The 23360-nt window shown below is 44.7% G+C and overlaps 1 protein-coding gene across 2 annotated transcripts in view; it reads right to left on the reverse strand.

Moving 5' to 3' along the window:
• MTUS2 (microtubule associated scaffold protein 2) overlaps nt 1-23360 on the reverse strand; it is a 1534604-nt gene that overhangs the window by 760403 nt on the left and 750841 nt on the right. The gene's annotated exons all lie outside the window — the stretch shown is intronic.

Here is a 23360-nt window from a genome sequence, read left to right on the forward strand (position 1 = left end):
GTGACTTCTATGCCCTTGAACATATCCCCAACGTCATAGGTGCCATTGATGGCACCCATGTAGCTCTGGTCCGCCCCCACAGGAGTGAACAGGTGCATAGGAACAGGAAGAGTTATCATTCAATGAATGTCCAGATGGTATGTTTGGCAGACCAGTACATCTCGCAGGTAAATGCTATGTTCCCTGGCTCAGTGCATGACGCCTGCATCCTGTGAAATAGCAGCATCCCTGATATGATGGGTCAACTCCAGAGGCACCGTGTATGGCTATTGGGGGACTCTGGTTACCCCAACCTTTCCTGGCTATTGACCCCAGTGAGGAATCCCAGGACCAGGGCAGAGGAACGCTACAATGAGGCCCATGGGCGGACTAGGAGGGTGATCGAACGCACCTTCGGCCTCCTGAAGGCCAGGTTCAGGTGCCTCCATATGACAGGTGGATCCCTATTCTACTAACCGAAGAAGGTGTGCGAGATCATCATCGCCTGCTCTATAATTTGGCTTTGCGACGCCAGGTGCCTTTTCTGCAGGAGGATGATCCAGATGACGGTGTGGTTGCAGCTGTGGAGCCTGTGGACAGTGATGAGGAGGAAGCTGAGGAAGAAGACAACGATAACAGGGAGTCAGTCATACAGCAATATATCCAGTGACACACAGGTGAGAAAATTTTCATGTTTAACATTACATTAACTTTCACACGTCTACCTCTATCCGGTTTGTCGATTTCAAACACTATTTGGTAACTGAGTTGTACCTTTCCATTACGGTTTCACAGGTGTGGTTACCAGCGCGTCATCTGCTTGCATCCTTCAAGGACTTGTGATGTGTGACATAGGTATGTTAGCCTTACAATGGGAAACGCATTATGACACTGTCATTGATAATACATAATTAGTAAATCACAGACTGACTCAAGATTGTTTTGTGTTTCAAGGGTGTTTATTGAAGTGCTCAGAAATGTGAGGGGGTTGTAAAAAGAGGATGGGTGATGGCGTAGGAATGTCCATGGCAGAGTCCAGTCTATTAGTCTCACAGATGCACTGCCCATCTGGGCATAGGAAGTGGAGCCGGGGCAGTTTAAGTATGGACAGGGTAATAAGGTGGTACAGTGGGAGGACAAACAGGGTGGTCTCATTTCCTGCCGGGGGTCTTGCCATCTTGCTCTGTCCTGTTCCTGGATCTCAGGGACCGCTTGCGTGGTGGTTGTCCGTCTGCAGGGGGTGGGGTGCTGGTGTGTTGGTCCGGTGGCGGGGCGTCCTGTCCACTAGCGCCGGCAGAGGTGGTGGGCAGTTCATCGTCCTGGCTAGGTTTGGGCCCGCTGGGTGGGTGCTGTGCTGGTGTTACCAGAGGGTGGAAGGACAGTGTTGGGCTGTGCCTGTGCAAGGGGAACCGACTGTCCTGAGGCCCACGATGGTCCGGGCTGGTCATCAGGATCCAGTAGGGCAGAGCTGCTATCGTCACTGTGGGCCTCTTCTGGGGGTGGAGTGGTGTTGTCTGGACCCTCTGGTGTGGTGACAGTCCTTCGGGTTCCTGCAGGGGCATAAGAGCATGATTATTGCATGTGTGGGTGATGGTGTGCAATGGGTGGGTGTCTGTGTACCCCAGTGCAAGCATTCCTGTGTGGGGGCTTGTGTGATGATGGTTAGGGGGTTGTTCTGGGTATGTGCAGTGAGCATGCTTTAGTGAGGGGTGACCATGCTTAGTTGTGTCATGCAGGGCTTGGTGTTGGGATGTGTGGTTTGTGTTATTAGTACATTAGTGAGGAGTTGGAGTGATAGGGGAGGGGGTGTGGTGGGGGTGTGTGAGAGCATGCAGGTAGGGTGGGGGATATGATAGTTAAGATTTGACTTACCAGTGTCCCATCCTCCACCGACTCCTCTGAGGCCCTCTAGATGCATGATGGTCAAGACTTGCTCCTCCCATGTTGTTAGTTGTGGGGGAGGAGGTGGGGGTCCGCCGCCAGTCCGCTGCACCGCAATGTTGTGTCTGGAGACCGTTGAACGCACCTTCCCCCGTAGGTCGTTCCACCTCTTCCTGATGTCCTCCCTATTTCTTGGGTGCTGTCCCACGGCGTTGACCCTGTCCACTATTCTGCGCCTTAGCTCCATCTTCCTGGCTATTGATGTGTGCTGTACCTGTGAGCCAAATAGCTGTGGCTCTACCCGGATGATTTCCTCCACCATGACCCTGAGCTCCTCCTCGGAGTGACATGGGGTGGTGTGTGTGATGTGTGGGGTGGTGTATGTGGTGATGAGTGTGGTGATGTGTAGTGGTGTGTGGTGTTTGGTGCGTGGATGTTGTGTGGGTGATGGTGTTGTGTGCCTCTGTGTGATGGGGTTGTCTATTCTGTGCTCTCTCTCTCTGGCCTTCGTTCGTGATTTTTCGGTCGTAGCGGTTTGCGGGTGATGTGGGTGTGTGTTTTATATAGTATTGGGTGTGTGGGAGTGGTGTGTGTATGTGTATCAGGTGTGTGTATTTTGAATTGTCCAATGTGGCGGTGTTTTGGAGATGTGTGTGTATTTTGAGCGCAGCGGTGTGTACCGCCAATGGAATACTGCGGTTGAAAGACCGCCGCGTGGATTCGTGTGTCGTAATAGCATGGGCATGTTTCTGTTGGCGTGGAGGTGGAGGTTTTGTTTTCGCCAGTTTATCACTGACCTTTGGTGTGGCGGAGTTGTGTGGGTGTCTGAATTTCGGCAGATTCCGAGATGTGGGTCATAATAGCTGTGGCGGAATTCCACGGCCGCAGCGGGGTATTGGCGGTCTTCTGCACGGCGGTAGGCGCCTTTTACCGCCAATGTTGTAATGACCCCCTTAATCCCTTGCAATATTTTTGTTGAAAGCGCTAATTGCGCGGCAAGTGTGGTAAATCCACAATTATGCTGTAAATGTCCGCAGCCAAAGGATCATTTACTTTGGCCCTAACCATTGTCCGTCATTTTATCAAGAATTTCTTCATTAACTCTAATCAAAAAGTAAATATTTTAATACCGATCAGTGCCCATGTTCGGCAACTAGAAATGAATAGTTTCAGCAGACTCCTTTTTCAAGCTAATTACCCTAAACATGTAATATAGTATATGCAACAGATAATGCGTCATATGGCCATGTATTGCCCTTTTAGGGTTATGGTGAAATTTGTGAATGACTCGGCCTTCGACATCATGGTTTATGCTGTCAGTAGAACCCCTCACTGGGAATATTGGGCCACATAACACAGTTACCCATTATGTTTCCTCAATATGTTACACATATTACACAAAACGCAGAGGTATAAAATGTTTTTTTCACAAAAACAGTGAAATATGGAAAAAGTTTACGTTTACCTGTAAAATATGAAATTTACCATCATAATGATGGCCCCAACCCACTCTGAAGAGCTTTACCATGGTCAGGCTACTAGGATTATGCAGCACTGAGGACCAAAGTACACGTTGTGGTTATCTATATAATGCAGCAGCACAATCTTCGGCAGTATTATTTTCATCCATTTGAGCTAGAACAACATTTGTTGCAAAATCTGCATATCGGGTGGCAAATGAGGTAAATTCATAATTACATAGTAAATGCTGCAGCAACAGAATGGGGAATAACTGCCCTGCACCATTCTCCCTTGTTTTATCAGCAATTTATTCATGGATGGTAAGCAAAACCTTACTAATGTCTATTGTTCGCTACACTTTGAAGAACAACTTTTTCAAACCAACTATCCCACAATAGACAAGCAATATATATAAAAAATACATAATGGATAAGTGTATTGCGGTTGGATATTGCTCTATCATGGTTCTTGTGATTATGGTGAAAGTCATGTGATAGGTGTTGAAACTGAATACTAACTCATGTTTAAAAATCATAAATCCACTGAAATTCATAAGTCATAGATTAGTGAGCTAACTATAACTTGCATCCCGCCATGCATGGGGCCCATCCCTGCTCATTCCACCTCAAATGAGTTGTGTGCAAGCCTGGCTGCCGGCCAGGTACTGTGGCCAAACTCCACTGTGCATAGTCTTCCACCTTCAGCAATGTCATTGATGAAGTCAACATATATCACATCGAATGCCTATTAATCTCAAAACACAATTTCACTTATGAAAAGAATCCTAAAAACCTAAAAATTTTGGGGCCAAAGAATAAGTTGAAGGGACAGTGCGGTTCATTCCTAAACTGACATTCCCCATTTAAGGGTAGCTGCTATATCTTAAAGCCACAGATGTATGCTCATGATTTTGTCATCCGGGATGACATCAAATATATATTTTATACCACTGGTGACATCACATTATGGCAGTACAAAATGTATATTTTCCAAAAAAGTTGATAAGCTTGCAAACTCCTGAAGTGCTGATCCTTGTTGACTTTGGACAACTTCTTTGGCACACAATAATTTAAAGCAAAAATGATTTTGTAGGAGATGTTTTGGGGAAATTCTTCTGGAAAAAAGCCACTTTTGCTGTCTTTTTTTCTTTCACTAAACCTACATGTAGCTTTATTTTTTTTGTTTTGTTTCTTATTTTTGAAAGTTCAGAAGTGAGGTCACTCATGTTCACCCACTGAAACTCCAAACAATTGCCCTTTTAACAACTATTTGCCGCCAGTGGAAACATTAGAGTTTGCAGTTACATAATTTCTGTAAGAAATGTAAATAATGAGAGGCATCTGAATTTATAACACTTAGGGACATGTTTCAAGCTCCCCAGTAATCCTGATTTGGTCACAGACTGGGGTTAAGGGTCGATTGCAATTACAAGATTGACAGTAACTCTGTGGATCTGTGGTGTTTTCCTCTATGCCACCTGGTTGAAATACCAGTGGAAAATGAAGAATTACAATTGGCCCAAAATTGAAGATGTCCCCAGTTATTCTTCAGTGCCAAGGGTACCCTTACGACTCCCACTAGCAATCCGTGCTAACTCTGCCCAGAGAGTTTCAAGGCATTATACAAGCTACTTGTAATAGGACCTGTTGGACCTGGCCCTTTTTGCAGAGTCTCTTCCAGATTTTTGCCTTCTGTTACTGAGCCTGATCCTGTTGGCATTGGAACTCTATGCACTGTATCACTGCTATCCGGCACTATAATGTGTGTGCCCTCTCCTTCAAGCATTGTAAAATTAGCTGGCACCTTATTGATAGATGGTACTGCAGGTACCCAGGGCCTGTAAATTAAATTCTACTAGTGAGCCTGCAGAACTCATTGCGCCACTCACTAAAGTAGCCTTTTAAAACATGTCTCAGGTCAGCCACTGCAGCCTGATGTGCAGTTCTGACCTGGCAAAATAAACCTTTTGCCAGACCCAAACATTATTTTCTAGTACATATAAGTCACCCCTCAGGTAGACCCTAAAGGCCCATCGGGCAGTGTGCCTTGTATTTAAAAAGTAGGACATGTGGGTATATGTTTATCAAGTCCTTATACTGAAAAAATCTTAAAGTTGTTTTTCACTGCTATAAAGCCTATCTCTCCCAATGACTAACACTTGGTTACCGTTATTACTTTTAATTAATGATAACTTTGATAGGGAGCAAATAAAGATACGTGTTTTTTACACTGAAATGAATAGTACTGTAAAAGCCTCTTTCAGTGTAAAGTCAGATTTTAAGTCACAATTCTGAAAATGCCACTTGTAGAAAGTTTGCATTTCCTTGACCTAACCATTTGTGCCTTCTACCAGAGTCCTGGTTACATGACAATGAATGAACATGCTGTTGGGGTTTGTGTATTACTTCTAGAGAGTGACACAAAAGTGATTAGCTGTGGGCAGGATGGGCCATTCTGCCAGGATGTCTGGGGCGGACTGTCTCTTGTTCCACTTACACTACAAAGGACTTGCCTCCATCACACAAAGGAACTTGACATCAGTCTTTTGTCACCCTAGAGTTCTTGTGGCTCTGACATGGGAAGGGAACAACTTTCCAGAACCAAATAGAGAGTAGTATAGGCAATCCCCCCACTTCAAAGGCTGGCATCGAGTATAAATATCGGAGCTACAGAGCTACTCGTCAGTGTACTCTTGGACCTGTGGAAGGCTTTAGAAGGACTGCCTTGACTTCCTAGAGCACTGCCCTTCTGCTGGCAGAGGACTGTCCTGCTGCTTAAAGGAGAACTGAACTATCTCCTTGAACTGAGGAACACAGAAGTGGCTCGAAGGGCCAGTTGGCTGGTCTCCTGTATGAGCTACAGGGATATAACAAGTTCCAGAAACCTTGAAGCCTGCACCTAGCTCTGCTGGAGTGAGTCCCAGACCTCCAGTAGTGCTCCCCATATCCTGGACCCTTGGAAGTGGTGTTGTGGTGCTGCTCCTGCCCAATCTTAAACGTGGGATTTAGAAATGTTTTCACCCAATAGTGCCATTAGAACATACAGAAGACTGGGATCTACATGCCAGCTGGTTCACCCAAGGTGCATCACCGGTTGGCTTGACTTTGCGGTAGCGCCCATTATGTTCCACTCCTGAGCAGCAAATCCTGTTCAGCGGGACCACTTCAGTGAAGGTATCAGCCTCATGGATCCCTTGTTGAATACAACATGCAGCATAGTCCTACTGGAGATTTTTGACTTTAAAAAAGAGACAAAGTCCAAAGGTAATCATCTTCACCACACTCCATGTGGTGGCTCCCCGACAACAATGCCTCCTCCTCACACTCCGTCTGCTGCCTTTCAGTGGCTATTTTGCACTGCAACTTTAAAAATTCATAACTCCGGTTTTACTAATTGGAATGAATTTATTTTGGTGTCATCTATTCATGAAAATTTACTAAATTTTTCTAAATTGGCCTGAGATTTTTCTTTAATGACTTTTGTGGATCAACCCGACGGGGACTATGGCTGTTGCCTGAGTGGGGCTTACACCCTCAACCAATAGCCCAGTATGTTACAGGCCCCATAACGTTTGTGACAAACTGTATTACTAGTGCAGGTCACTGCAGTAGCCGTTCTTTTCTGTAAAATCTACGTGAGAGCAAGTGGCTGACAGTGCAACTGCACCCTTATATCTGTATTTTATGCCTGAGAGATTTAAGTGTCAACCCTATGCCAGTAACACGTAGAAATGAAGAGGTAAAGCCTGGCTTTAGGGATGGGACAAAGGATGTGAGGTTGTAGAGACCAAGATTTGACTACTCACTAACTGTAAAACACCGCCAGTAAATTGACTCTATCCTGTATACAGATATTTTAGGGAAAATCTACTCGATATGTTAAAAAAACAACAGGACAAAACCTGAATCACGTGAAAATACTGAATTCACTGAAATCCTTTCAAATTCATATCTACTGACAATACACTAGCGCTCTCCTGCATTTATCACTGCTGAAATATATGTCTGTGCTACAACCGCAGCACGCATAAAGCAACAGGATATTAACTTCATATGCTGAGAAGCATTTATATATTATTGAACAAGAATGTCACTGTATAGGTATTCAACCATGCAAGAGAAGGGCCCTTATAATTCTTAAAGCTTTTAAAACCAATAGTCTAATAACGCTTATATATTTTATGTATACTATTTGTCTGCTTTGTGCAAAATAAAGCTCCATGTTTTAAAATTTAAATTGTTTTCAGGATCATTCCGGTTTTTATGTTCTCCTTGAGGCTTTTTTTCTGTGCCTACTGTTTCCACTCAGCTCATTTAATCCTCTTTAAATTGCTCTCTACAATTACTGATTAGCTTCTCAACATGTATCTACAACAAACAGTTCTGGTTTACATACAGCGCAGCTCATATCCGGCAGTGAACCCGCTGAGATGCGTTATCCATTTATTCAAAGTGAAGCTCAATACCACAACACAAGGCTTATTGTGAGTCCGAGGTATGCAGGTAATTCCTTATTTATCTGCTTCGCTCTTCGAGTGGATCAATCCCCTTTCCTTAATCTGAACATTCTCAGTAAAACCCTAGATCTTCACAATGTCTCTGGCAAGTGACATTCTTCTGAGTTCCAGTGTCGCTGATGTCTATAGGGACATGCAGAGAACACACGAAGTCTCCACTTGATCTTGTTAGCACTGAAGAGATGAAGAATAACAACGACCCTGATGCAGGGCACTAGTAATACCATAATGGGCCACCTCTTCCAGCACACGCAGACCTGCAGAACTCGGTATTTCCACAAGAAGGTCCGCCAACTTTCTCTGGAAGGAAAAAGCTGCAAGAGATGTGTCTAAGAACTACCAGGAAATGGGTTAATGGGTTGCATTATTAACACTGCATACCGAGGAGGGGTTCAAAATAGCGCAGAGTGCAAATGTAGACCAGCAGCCAGATTTCTTGACACTTTTTTTCTTCTCCAGGGCATGGCTGCTATGAACATCACCAGAAAGGTAGTGTTTGTCCAGCTGCTGTTGATTACATATCCTGGCTGCTCAGATCAGGCCAGATTTTGAGCAGGTCTATTTCAGGTTTCAGTCAGTACTATGAGGTTCATGCCAGACTGTAAAGATGCTTTCCTGAAAGGCCAGGATAAGTAAGATAGAAATTGAGCACTTCTCACAGTAACGACACTTTGCTCTTGTAGAATATGGGAAATATTTAACAGATCATTTACTTGTGATTAGTATGAGTGTTGTTCATTCGAAATAACAAACGACCTATTCAAAGTGGAGATAGGATCCCGGACAGTGTGTGAGGCGTGTTTCATTTAGTCTAGAATGATGCATTTTTGGTTGCGGGCACCTTTAGTTTTTTTGATTTTGATATGTCTTTCTAGCAGTGTCTTAGGTGCTAGAAGGGAATCACTGAACTTTAACGTTTTATCTAGGGCTTTAAAATGTATCTTTTCTGCATAAAACTAGAAACCCAGCCCATAGATTTGGGTGATAAATAGTGAACACATGAATGAAAAAAGGGACCCACTAATTATGCCATTTAGGAGAGAGACCCTGTACCAGCACGATATGAAGATGTGACATACTAATGAGTTCTTTTAGATCACAGTTATCATAAAAGCATGATTTCATTACAGTTGTATCATTGCTGTCATTTTATCTAAGGGTAGCTATCAAATGGGGTATTCGAGGAGGAGCCCCACCGGAGTTGGAGGAGGGTGAGAATGACAGGCTGGCCTGCTACTCCCTCACTGCAGAGATTAGCAACAGAAAAGCAGTACAGGTGTCAGTGTAGAGATACAAAGGCTCTTATGATTGGCCAGCTAAAATCCCTGCTATTTCCCAGGCCCAGAATTACCATTACTGAGGGTCCCAGTAATTCCAGTGAGAGGGATATAAAGGGGTTTACAGGTTTTTGGGGAATAATCAGTTGAGAATTAGGAATTCTATGCCAATCTCAAACAGCCAAAACCTCTATGTTAACAACTTGTATTTTGATGGACCACTTGTCATGAGGACAACAAAGGGCAAGCAGTGTCAGCGTCACCCAAAACCTGCATGCCTGTTTGTGAGGCTGTGTTGAGGCCAGGCAGGCTTTGAGCTGTGATACATACTAAGCTCAGCTTCCAGATCTATCCTCTTCCTCTTATTGTTTGACCCTTCAGATGATCAGCCAATGAGGAGAGGTAGTGGGATTAGGGAGGGACAAACTGCAAGACATTGCTTCTTCTCTGTTGCAGTTTGTGCCCTTTCCATTGCCAGCCTTCTCCACCCTCTCCAACAATTTAGCTGTCCACTTTCCTCACTTGTCATTCTATAGACTCTGCCATGAGTCCTGATGTGCGCCATAATGCTGCCAGGCCTCAGCAGGTCCCAGGAAGTGGACAGCTGCAACCACCAGTTGCCTGCCTGCTGAACCCTGCTAAGGAGGAGGCAATGTGACCTAACAGCCAGAGATGCCAACTTTGGAACTGAGGAACCAGGTTGGAGTACTGGTGTCAGCTCAACATATTGTGATTCTGGGCAAATCACTTAGGGCCCCATTATGAGTTTCGCGGATGGAAAACTTTGTCCACCAAACCCAACATGGTGGCTGCCGCCTAAGCAGCGACCTCCCAGCAGGAGCTATTATGGGTTTTCTGCTAGGTCAAGATTCCATCCTCTGGTCTAGTGAGTAACAGGCTACAGCATTGTCTCTGGCTTGTAATCGAGCCGGTGGCAATGCTATAGCCAGCAGGGTGCACCAACACCCTTGCAATGTTCTCTATCTGCACAGCAGACAGTGAACCCTGCAATGGTGCTGGCCGGTGGGGGCCTGCACTGCCCATTGCAAGTGCATGGGCAGTGCAGGAGTCCATCTGAGGCCCCCTACACCTGTTCTTAGCCAGCCTTTTCATGGCGGTGCTACTGCCATGACAACACTGGCAGAGAACGAGGTTGTAACCCCCACGGCAACCCCACTTGCAGTGCTGCCATGGCAGATTACGATCTCCACCACTGCCAGACCGCCGGGGTTGTAATGTGGCAGTCAGACCGCCTCATTGACTGACTTGTTTGGAGGCATTTCAACTTCTATATGAATTAAAGCTTGTCATGGGGACACGAGCCTGACCACTGTAAAGCAATCTGATTTGTCAGTGATGCCATCTGCACGGCCAATGTAACGAAAGCCAAACGCTTTGGCACCAATTAAATTCAACCTCTTTTACTCTTTATGTTGAGTCGATGCTCCAGTATGTAGAAGCAATTGAGCTTTGCAGTGTGCACGATACAAGCAAAATAAACAAAAGCATCCTGTGATAGTATTACTACAACTCACGGAGATCTGAGCATGTTCGATTGGTGTAACTCGCCTGCTGCCTACTTCTGTCAATTGTACATATTTTTCGGTAGTTTTGCTGTAAAAGTCTGTATCAGTAGGATTTCTCTAGCTGTATTGTTTAACGTGAATTTTGTTTGACGTGATTTTTCCACCCTGACTCTTTCAAGTAGAGTCTCTCTCATATTATATAGCTGAAACTCTACTATTAAGTGTCAAAGTGGAACAACATGTCATGTAATTCTCCACAATTTTTTTTTTTAATTGCTTGTAGCACGTATGGCCTGTCAGCCAATCTTCAGAAACATTAAAGTTATCTTAGGGTCGGTGAGCCTAAACACACCCTTGGAGAGGATAAAGCTTGCCTTACACCCCAGAAATGTATTGCGTAATTCATTAGTGTCCCATCAGAACTTCATTTTTTAGTAGATTTATGTGAGCGTTGTTACAAAATTCACAATCTGGCCCAGTTTTGTATTAACAATTGTGGCAGGAGGACCACACGCAACTCCTAAAAAGTCAGACACACTCACACAGGGTAATTTGGGGGAAAGCAAGTACACCTCATCACTATCAAAGATCACCAGATGCTACTTCTGTAAACAAGTGTTACTAGTTTTATAGATACCAGTGTTTCAAACACACAAAAGGTAATGAGAGGAATGCTTGCAAAAAGTCTAAACTACCTTTGCACTGGGTGGCATTCCAACCCATCAGTTTTTGCCATTGTGCCACTCAGAGAGGCCCTTTTCATGCCAACCAGTATTGACGGTGTTCATGGAAACAGTCCATCTCGCACTGCCAGTCGTGGCCCCATTCACAGACAACCCCCTCACCAGGTTCAGCCTCCTTAGGCTTCGTCAGTGACACCAATGTTTGCCTGTATTTCTCGCATTCCCGAGCAGTAAGACCCCACCATGTTACTAAGAACTGCTTGCAAAGTCTCTTTTATGGTCAAACACAATCTTAACCATTTTATCACCCTTATAAGAATGGAAGCCTGAGTTGGTCCTGCTTGGATTTTACCCCATAACCTTGAAGCTGTACACACATTTCTGCACAGCTGTTTTAATCATCTGAGTTACACCGTTATCTTTTTTCAGTATATGTGCTAGATAGCAAAATAAAAATACAATTCGCTCTTCCACCTCCTCAGTTCAAGAAACAAATCACTAGCCAAACTCTTATGAATCTTGTTCCTCAAATGAACCTACTTATACATGTGCATTTACAGCCCTTCGCCCAAAGAACCCACTGAAACAACTCATACCAAACATGCCAGGCAATCTCTGGCCTGGCAAGAGACTGAACATGAAGGCTGATGTTATGTCACATTACATTGGTTATCAGGGACTGCAATGGAGCAGGAAACGCTACAAATACTATACATTTCTGCATTACTTACGTTAAACATTGTTTATGTTCTACGGGAACCTTCATTTTGAGACAGGCCATCTTTCCGCACACATGTTCCCTGGAGGTCAAGTCTTGAGGGCGTTATGCTAACAAGACAATGAGCAGAATTTCTGTGCTTCAGCAGCACTTTGAAAACTGGCATTCATCAAGCCTGGCAGCACTTCTGAGAAATGGCAGAGGCGGTTAACAATCCCTGCTGCCAGCAGAGAGCTGTGCTGGTGCCATGTGATTATTTACTACACTCTGTGCCCAGAAGCAAAATTCCAAAATCCCTCAATGCATTTTCTTCTACTTTGGCGACTTTGTTATGATTTTGGGCCAGGAGAGATTTGATTCCTTTTTGTGGTCTGCTTGCAAAGGTCCGCATACAGAGAAAGAAATGAGCAATTTGTGTTTTCAGCAATAGGTTACAGCATGTTTCCTTTAAATTATATTTAAGATCAATCGGGCGAGAGGTAGAGGATGAGGGGTCTCTCTGGAGGGAGGAAGGTTTATGTGTAGTTGAGGAGGCATCCCTGTTTATAGGAAGGATAGCCCAAGCCAATTGTCTAGCTAATGAACGAGATGCGTCACGAGGTGGCAGTCAATGATAGATGGCACAGGAACATCTTAAGGATTTTGGGGGCCTAAGGCCAATCGTATTATGTGGGACCTCTGTTCGGGGAAGCCTTGAACTTTTGATCTAATTTCAGCTTTTTCATGCCTTTTTTGACCAGGTCACTGACAGTTTACAGGCGCACTTGTCCAAATTCTAAATGTGTTTATATCAAATATCCAGGGATAGTAACCTGTGTTTTCAATATTGCAATGCAGCAGCTCACTAATATTGCTGCAAATAATCTCGGTTACACCCTCCCATTTCTCATATGTGAGGTCCTATTTTGATCTAAAATAAACTTTTTTTAATAGATGTGGCATGAAACATCAACACATTTCTCTGCAAAATGTGTGCGACAGACCCTCACACAACACCTACAATAAAATAAATGAAGGGAAAACGGTATTAGAAACATTCTGCTTAAGAATTATTCAAGGTTATCGGGGCAAGACTCTCTGCCTAACATAGCTGGCTTTATCAGGGGAGCCCGCTGAAAGGCTGGACCATGGGTCAGAGCCCACTTTGTCCATGTCTTTAAAACGGCTTGAGGTGGCAGGCTAGTGGGAGACGTCCTGGTGGCTAACACTTTATTCCCACTCTGACTACTGTCCCATACAAAGATGCTGTCTCCTGACCACAGAGGACTAGTGTGCAGGAAGCAGCTGTCAAACTGCTCTGAGCACGATTCCCCCATATTGCAGAAGTGTTCCATAACCAGCCGAGGGAAAATGACAGTGCCAGGGATCCTAACACCCATGGGTATACGCTGAAGGCTTTTCCCCACCATCAAGTTACTTCTAGAGCTCCCCGAGTACCTTTGCCCTTGCAGCTGTCCAGCATTGTAAAGCCTTACATGTTGTCTTCTATGGGGAACATTGCTAGCATATTTTTACCTGCATGGACCAACCCATGAAAAAAGGGACATTAGTCACCTTGGTCAGAACAAGCTTTGTGAGACACTAGCCTACTGTGACTGGAGAGGGTGCTCTTGCCAGGGGCAGTCTTATATAAGTGAATGGCCTATCAGCCTACAGTTGGTTGTGTTGCTCGCTAATATTTTACAATACTGTGAATCTCGCACCCAAGTGTTTCTTATCTCAAGAAACTTTAACTCCAGCTCTAAGGTAACTATAACTTGTGACCCTGCCATGCGCAGTTTTCTAATCAATAATTTGACTGCAAATGTTGCAGTGATATTATAAATGATGTTATAGAATATGTTATTACTGATGTAATATGTGGGGTAATTAGCAGTCCATGGCGACGGCGCGAGTTATAGTTTCCTTAGGGCACAACTTATAATTTCTTGAGATAAGTATACCTAGAACTGTTGAATTTTTATGGTTTTGTGCTTTTAAAATCTGAATCTAACTATTATGTCTCTCTAACCTTTGTTTTTTTAGTGAATTCCTAAGGCTTTTTTTAAATTTAGTTTTCTAACTATAGCATCCCTGTAACCTTTGTTTTTTTTCAGTGAATTTCTATGGCATTATATTTTAATGCAGTGGGGGGTTTGGCTGCAGGGCCTGGTCTGTGGCCAGACCCTGTGACCAACCCTCTCCGTACATCCAGTCCCACGCAGCACATGGCCCTTCGCAGTGTGTGGTTGCAGGCCCTGTGACTATTTCCCCACGTGCTACTAACCACATGCATCCAGACCCACATGGAGCATGGCCTTTGGCCGTGCTCAGCAGGGGTTGGCCAACCCCCATAGGCATCCAGCTCCGTGCAATGCATGGCCTTTGGTCATGCGTAGCATGGGTTGGCCACAGGGTCAGGCCCTACAGCCAACCCCCATAGGCATTCAATGAAGAAGAGGCCACAGTTTTACACTAAATGTCTACCCAACTGGAGTACTTTCTATTGGCTAATTAGTCAGTGCTACCTTGTTTTGTAAATATGTACTGCATCTCCTACAGTCGTGTAAAGGACCACAAGGTAATGTCTCTAGTGACCTTGTGTGCCTGTAATTTTGAGAATGTGATTGTTCCTCAAGTGTTTTCATACATAAATCTGCAATAACATGAATCCTCAAGTAGAGAAGATGACAAGAGTACAAAGAGTTGAATCTCCACCAAACAAGGGTACTTCCCCTTAATTATAAGTAGTAATTGCTTTGTTGTTTGGTGGAGATGTGCTCATAATTCTCTGCATAAGGAACGCATCTCCTAAACTGGTGAGCAACGTGCTGATGGAGCCTTTTGGTAAGCTTTCCATCCTCCTGGAAAAAGGCAGAAAGAAGTTGCATACCACTAACATATATGTGGAGGGGCCAAACGGCCAAAGCGCCTAGTTTATTTTGCATACTCCTAGTGGTAAAAAGGGAGAACAACAAGCTATGTTCTGAACAGGATATGACAAGAAAGAACCCACTCATCAAGTCACTACATAATATATTGTGCTCGAAAGAGCAACAATGGAAATACATCCATCACGGATTTTAGATAACTTTTCAAGGTTGCACTGCACATAAAACACTAACTTTGTGTTCGCAAAGCGCCAAAGGTCTCCTGGGACTGTGGGGGAGCCTTAAGGCCCCTGTTATCCCTGCCAGCTCTCCGCCTTCAGTGGGAGCCGGCACTGCTCCTGTACGCAGGGAGCAGCAAAAAAATGCAGCTCCCTGATTGATGAACAGTCCGCTCCCAGCGGCCCGTAGCAGTTTTCCTGTGGACTTATAGTTTGCTCTCACTTGGCGGAGCTGTCAATCTGCTATCTTTCGAAGGTGGTCACCTCAGGCGATAGGGAGCCGGCCCTGGTGGGTGGCAGTCCCCAAGGTCACTAATGGCTCCAGGAGGGGGGGCCACGCACCCCCTCCTTTCAATTTGCACGGAATGGCCCCAGGGAGGTGGTGGTCCCTGGGGCCAAATATGGCCTGGGTAGTGGTCCCTGGGGCCCTACGGGCAATGGAGCTGGGTTACAAACTTTAAACAAGTGCAGGAGACCCTGCTTGTTTTGTTTTCTTTTAAATTTCCCCCTGATCCGCGGATCCTCCATGGTTTTGTAGGAAAAAGTTGTAAAAATTGCTTTTTACTCCTGGTGGGGTCCTTGGAGGACCCCAGTGCCAGTGCTAGGGGGGTCATGGTATTTCTACCTGACCCCTTTTCTTTATTTTTTAGTGTTGAGTGCGCGCAAGTGCTCTGGCCCCTGTTGTAATCTCTGTGGGCTTTTAACCACGCCCATGTCTCGCCCATCAATTTGGTTGGTTCATGGGCTTGCCTTTTAAAATTAGCTTGATTTCATTAGTGAAAGGCATGCATACGTCATGCCTTTTCAGTTGTTTAGCCCTCCTTGGCAGCACCAGTAAACTACTGAAAACATATGAGGCTCCATGTTTTCAGTATGGTTTCTGGACTAATTTTCTTTTTATTTCCTACGCAGCGTGATCTCGCTGGGCAGTAGTCGAGCGCTTTGCATGACATCGACCCTGTTACATGGATAATTCTATTTTTGCCGGTTACATGGATAATTGCACTTTTGCGGATACGTTTCACTGCGAGCGAACTTCTGTTTCCTTTTCTGTGTCTCCTTCACGCTCATGGCGACTGTCAGCTCGCATATGTGAGACTGTCCTACTTTTCATTATCAGTTTATTTGGCAAGAAAAGTCGGTTAGGAGTTTACAACGCGAATAGCTCTAACCTGTTTGATTTTCTTAGCACTTTACAGGCAGACATTTAATAACAGGTTTAGCAATCTCAGACGGATTAAAGCCTGAGCTGGGTGTTGCAGAGTGTCGACGTCCACCACTTTACTCACTGCACTGTCTTGCCTTTTTAACCCATCAACGATTTAAATGCTTGTCATTGATAACCTGTGATATGCCAGCCACACGTTCAAATAGGAATGAGGTCACTTCGGCCTTTCATCCTTCCAATGTCAATAAAAGAATTACCATACAGTTCCTAATGGTGCTTAGAAATGTGGTACAAAGTGCTATATAAAAACAAGTTGGCACTCATGGTGCTACATGCCTACTTGAAGTGCTGCCGAGTGTGCATAAAATTTGGGCTAGGCATACAGATGTACTTCTTCGGCTGACATAAAAGTGCTGCCATTTTGTACACACAGTGATGCAATTAAAGATATGGTGCTGGGGAATCACCTGACTATACTGTAATCTGAGTGATCACAGGTGATGCTTCTCTAGATTTTAGAAATACACATATCAAATGATTACACACAGATATGTGAGAAGTCAAGTGGCTGAAACTAAAGAGAGTGAACTATTTCCTTTTTTGTGTCTCCTTCACGCTCATGGTGACCGTTGGCTCACATATGGAAACAGTTTTACTTTTCATTTTCAATTTATGTGGCAAGAAAAGTCCAGTTAGGAATTTACAACCCTAATAGCTGTAACTCGAACAAATGCGAGACCCATTGCATTACAAATGCTTGTTACTTTATTTTTATGACTTGGCTGAGTTCCAAAATGGCTGCCAACACTTCCTGGTTAAAGTGTTGGCATCCAATCAGATATCAGTACGGGGATTGTTGGATCCGCGGAAGCTCAGCGTCCCTAGATATCTATATTTCTTTTTACTATAACTTCTCAAAAATTATTGAATGGATTTACACCAAATAACAAAAACGGTTCTTTCTGGACCAAGAGCCACCTTTCTGCCAAATTTTTGTATAATTCACTCTAGTGGTTCGGGCTGTAGTCGTGTCTAGAAATCCCTATGGAAACTGAATGGGGAAAAAGTGTTTTGCGGTCCCCCTTTTTTTTTTTTTTTTCAGACGCCCCTTGATGAATCACCCTTAAACTTTCAACACAGTGTGTATATATATACATACATATACAGACAGACACACACACACACTTGTATATATCATTTTTTAATACATTTTTTATTGTTTTCTTATTGACAAAGCCAAGCAACCAACCAGAACGACAAGGCACCGATATTAAAGACATTAACTACTCCTCGGAACAGTCATATGCCGCAAGTCACTGAAAGGGAAACAGGCACAAAAGGAAACAACGCTATTTGTGCATCAGTGAGAATGATGAATGCATCCATTCTAAGTCAGACCAAAACCCCCATTGCTTGTACTCTTATGCACTCAATGGAAGGGATTCTATGAACAGGTATCATGAACTCAAAAATACCTCTGTCAAAACAGAAATACCAGAGACAAATTAGAATTCGCCTGACTGAGTATTGTTTTGGAATTTTGACAGCAATCATAAATCACAATATTCTCCAAGGAATACCCAGGTTTTATTAAAAGTGACCTTGCATCTTACATGGCGATTATAGAGTACTGTAATCTGAAGTGTTGCGGACAAGTCAAGCAGAGTTCCCTACGACTAGTTTTGCATTTTGTTTTGAATGATGGCCTTGCCAGAAGCGGGAAGAATACATGTAGCAAAAATCCGCGTATTTTTCACAAGGCTTTCTTGTGTATATCTAAACTGAACAAGGAAGCGTCACCATCGCCAAGATACTAATGAGTATCTTGATTTCTCCCCCAGACCTTCTAGAAAAAACGAATTATGTTGCTAGTCATCAGGTGTTGTATTCAAGCCTATTTCTCACTTTATGATATTAGACACGAGAAAAAAATGGTTTCATCATAATTACGTGTTTGCTAGGTATGTTACACAGTGTGGCGTGTGCCACATCGAAAGTCTTGTGTCCTCTGCATAACATTTTGTCTGCAGTGGCTGCAATGTGTTATCCTAAAGCATCCTCGTAATACTAATTGCTATTGAGGTTCTACAATGTGCAGAAATACATACTCACAATATATTTCTGTTGGCCCAGAATGAGTGGACCTGTATACACTGGAACTAATATTTCGAGGCCTCAAGGCACCAGACCCTTTTACATGCTATCCAGACTATGAGCTTGTGTGACAGGCTACCTTCTATGTCCTAACAGGGGCTAGCTATCAATGGTGCACCAGGTACATTGGCACCAGGGCCCACTGAGCTATATTACTATATCTTACTACTTGATAAGCAGTCAGGGGGCCAATGGCACCCTTGCTATACCACTTTGTCCTAAAATAGGAGGGAGGCATTAATTGTACCTCTGCCTCATTATGAAGGGTGAGAGCTTCGGTACTTCTTGCTTATGGATAGTGGCCTCATAGTCTTTTCCGAATGTAAAAGTCAAAGTGCTGAAATGCTTTGCTTCATTTTATAAATTGTGTTCTGCTACGTCACACTGTCTTTTCTGGAGGAAAACATCACATTGGTGGAAACTTTACAGTATTTTATGAATTGAAGACTGCAGGGGCGGCTCCTCCATTAGGGCGGAGGAGTGTCGCCCCCCCGCCAGCAGAGGCAGCTGCAAATCTTTTACCAAAAAATTATAATAAACTGTGTTTCTTATTGTTTTTTGGAAAAAGGGGGGGCTATGGGGGTGACAAGCAGTGAGAGGGAGTACACAGCATTCCCCCTCACTGCGCATGCATGTTTGGTCGGCTGTCTCGGGGAGGCCAAACACACACGCGCAGTCGGCTCTCTCCAGCCCAGCAACACAATTTCCCAGTCTGCCTGGGAGCACCCTCGCTGGGCTCTCCCAGCCAATCCTGATGCTGCTTTGAGCAGCGTCAGGATTGGCCACAGGGCAGGCTGTGAGCCTGTGCCTGCATGCAGCAGAGGAGATTGAGGAGCAGAACAGCGTGTTGGCGTACAGGTACGTTTTAATTGTTAAATTGTACCCCCCCCCCACGTGAGCACAGTGAGCCGTGACTGTAGGACTGCTAACAATAGAATTCAGATCACTTGAACATCCAATCCTTGATCCTGTGATGTGTTCCGTTAACTATAGCATTGTGCTCCCATACCCTCTAGACATGGGAGACAGAGAGAGAATATCTCAAGGGCACCAAGTTTGCTTTGAAACTGATCCATTACGGTACCAGGCGAGGTGAATCTCACAGGAACCGGTTCATGTTTGGGTTCTAGAGGCAGCGAGGGCTCTTTCAAGTCTAGGATTAGAAGCACAGCACCACAATGCGCATTTCACATGAGGCCAGGTGGGCGCCTCCGGAGTTGGTTGTATAGTTCCTATTCCACCCTAAGCCTGGTACAAAATATTGAGCATCAGTTTCAATAGGATACGTGAGAGAAATGATTTTAGATGATATTGTTCTTGTACTATTTCTGCAAGGATGTGAGGTGCCTTGATGGCAATGAAAGAAAAAGGGACATTGCATGGGGATTAGTTTAAAAAGTCTCACATAGTAGAAAGAGCAATATTTTAAACAATATAAGGCGATTTTGAGAAAACAACTATTAAACATGAATAATAGTGTGCAAGCAAAATACGTTTACTGTAAAAAAAGAATAACTAAAAATAAATCAAGTTTATTGCTGAAAGCAGAACACGCTGCAGTAAGATATGCACCATTAATATTAGGTCTCCGGGGCTTCAGGTAATTCAGAGTGATTTTTTAAAATGTATTTATTGTTAGAAAAAATAGGTTTACCCATGTGTGTACATTGCTTTTTCTAAGTGCATGCTACTACTAAAGGTGCAATTTAAGAATCATGGACAAATGCATCACCCTATTTATTAGTTAGTGGGCTTAGGACATGTTGAACGTTTTATATATGTTTACTGAGGCTGCACAGAACTACTATTGTGAACTTGTGTTATGCTCATCATATCATCGTATGAATCTATTCTGAAAAGTTAATAGAGGTCACAGCTTGGGATGGTACTTTTCAGTATAAAAAAAAAAAAAATACAGTAATGAGAAATGTATTCTGAGCTCTTCCATGACGAAGGTGAAGCCCAAAGGACATACATTTACTATGTGGGTAAATACTATCCTACTTTCTGCATATTAGATACACATTTATTCTACTATATATAGAAATCAGTAGTAGAAATGAGGTAGCCTCTATGCAGTCACAAAGGCATATATTATCAAAATATGACGTGAAAAGCATGCCATAACCACTTGGCTGCATTGGATGTATATATACATATTATAAAAAGTGCCCTTGGCCCCAGTTTTAACGTATATACACAGCAAGGACATGAGACACAAATTGTAAAGGGAAGCGTTCTTCCAACATAATCCATAGGTCGGGGCAAACACGGGAGAAAATGTGTGCAGACTCCCTGGATATCAAGGGGATAAGATGTAATTATAACCCTTGATCCAATACACTAAAATATAGCGCCGTCATTCTGCTGTAAACCTCATTGTATATAATGAGACAGAACATAAGGAACTCAGTTGTCTATTAATGTGAATTAAAAGTAGGCATTATATGGCTAGAACTGTAGCTGCTCACGGACAATGGTATTAACCTTAAGTGACCCAGGTTCAGAGATCTCTCAAGGCCATTACCTCCCGTCCCTCCCTCGCCTTCCTTTTAACCAATGAGGCCTCCCGCCTCCCCTCTAGACCCTCCCTTCCCCTTTCAAAACCCCCCCCCACCCTTATCCCCTCCTGTTCTTTTGTCTAGCCCACGCTAGACGGTTTTCTTTCCCTTTCTTACCTGCACGGCGGGGCCTGGAGGTCGTCGATGGAGGCACTCCTCGGGACGCAGAGCTCCGCGAGGAGTGCTACGGCTGGGGCGCGTCTTGAACGAGCAGCATGGTTGCTCGAGAGGCGTGTCCTGGAGGCCGGCTGACGGGGTCAGCCGGCCCTCTGTGGCTGGGACATTGATTTCCGGGTTTCAGCGCCGCGGAGCCGCGGGGAACCGAGGGACTTCAATTCTGAGATGCTCTCAGGTAGGACGGGCGTTCGGCCCGTGGTTTTTATGTTTTTGAGTGACCTCTTTAGGGATTGGTGGAGCCCTGATTGGGGGGAGGACCAGGTGCCTATATAGAGGGTAGTTTTTTGGGGTTCAAGTCAGTGATTATTTGTTTACCATGCCTAAAGTTCCAGCAAAGAGACGTTGGATTGTCTCTTCTTCCTCGGAGGAGGAGGGGGGTGAGGCTAGCATTACTACTCCTGAGAACTCACAGGTACCTGGCAGGGGTACTCCCCTCATGTCCAGAGAGGAGGTTCAGGATATGATTGAGGTGGCGGTGACCAGGGCACTACAAGCAGGCGTGGCCAGGACTGGTCAGTCTAAATGTGCGCACTCATCGGTAGCAGCTAGGAAATCCTCATCGGAGAGTGAGGATGAGGCCCCATCGACGTCATCTGGGGGGAAATATGTTTCCAGAGAAGATATGTGGGAAGTGATGGCACATGTTCGGGACAATTTGGGTTTCCCAGTGTTTCAACCTGCAAACTCGGATTCTCATTTATTTCCTCAATATAAGACACCTTCAAAGTTTGCCATGCCTTTTCAGGGACCTGTGAGGGATATGGTGTTTCGTGAGTGGAAGGATGTGGATAAGGCTCAGGTTCCACGATTCCTTCAGAAACTTTACTTACTTGAGGGTGAGGAGGTTTTGCCTCCTTCAGTACGCCTGGACTCTATTTTGGCTACTCTGATTGGCAAAACGGCAGTCAATCCGGAGGATTGTGTGCCTACGGATGCCACTGACCGTAAAGTGGATTCGGGTCTTAAGAGGGCTTTTGCTGCGGAGAATCTGGCGCTGAGGGCAGGGATTTATTCTGCTTATGCGTCACAGTCATTGGTTCAAGACTTTGATAATCTGGCGGTGGCTGTACAGGAAGGGGCGGAATGTTCGGAGCTCCTGGCTGGTATGGAGCAGCAGGCCAGATTGTTGGCTGATGTGTCTTCGGATGTGGTCCGTACTTCGGCTCTGGCATCTGGGTCTTTGATTGGGGCTCGTAGGTCCCTCTGGTTGCGTTCCTGGAAGGCTGATCCAGGGGAAAAGGCGGCCTTGTTGAGACTGCCGTTTGAAGGTCGTACCTTGTTTGGAGAACAATTGCCATCCATGCTTTCCAAGGCTTTTAAGGAACGGAAGCATGCCTTACCTTATAAAGGGGGTTCTTCTTCGGGTAAAGGGTGGAAGAAACATTCCAGATCTTCTCCTACTAGGGATGCTAAATCCTTTTCATTTAGGAAACGGCGTTTTCAGCCGCGTTTTTCACCTAAGAAGTCTGCTCCTGCGACCCGGGGTGGTTTCAAGAAGGGGTCCTGACAATCACTGTGGGCCTGGCAGAGGGCCGGTTGGGGGAAGACTGAGTCACTTTCTTTCGGCTTGGAAGGACAGTGTAAACGATCATTGGGTACTAGACATTGTGGCCAATGGTTATGTCATAGATTTTGTGGTGGTTCCTCCAGATTCAGGGGTACGTCCCACACCTCTGCCTTCAGAGGGGTCACGGAGAAGAGCATTATTGGACGGAGTGCGGGACTTACTGGTCAAGGGGGCCATTTCCCACGTTCCGCTAGACGAACGGGGTCAGGGCACTTATTCGGTCTTGTTTCTTGTGCAGAAAGTTTCAGGGGGATTTCGGCCGGTGCTCAATCTAAAGGAGGTGAATACCTGGATCAGGACAGTGCATTTCCGCATGCTGTCCATTCAGACTATTTTTCCATTTGTCAGACACGGGGACTTTCTGGTGTCACTGGATCTGCAGGACGCTTACCTACACGTACCGGTGGCAAGATCCTCTCAAAAGTTCCTGAGGTTTGCTGTGGGTCAGGACCATTATCAGTTTTGCGTTCTGCCTTTCGGTCTAAAATCTTCTCCTCGAATTTTCACAAAGGTGCTGGCTCCTCTAGTGGCTTTGCTTCATTTAGAAGGGGTATTTCTGCATCCTTATCTAGACGACATTTTGATTCATGCCCAATCACGAGAC

Source organism: Pleurodeles waltl, chromosome 8 (assembly GCF_031143425.1).
Source record: "Pleurodeles waltl isolate 20211129_DDA chromosome 8, aPleWal1.hap1.20221129, whole genome shotgun sequence".
Taxonomy (NCBI): domain Eukaryota; kingdom Metazoa; phylum Chordata; class Amphibia; order Caudata; family Salamandridae; genus Pleurodeles; species Pleurodeles waltl.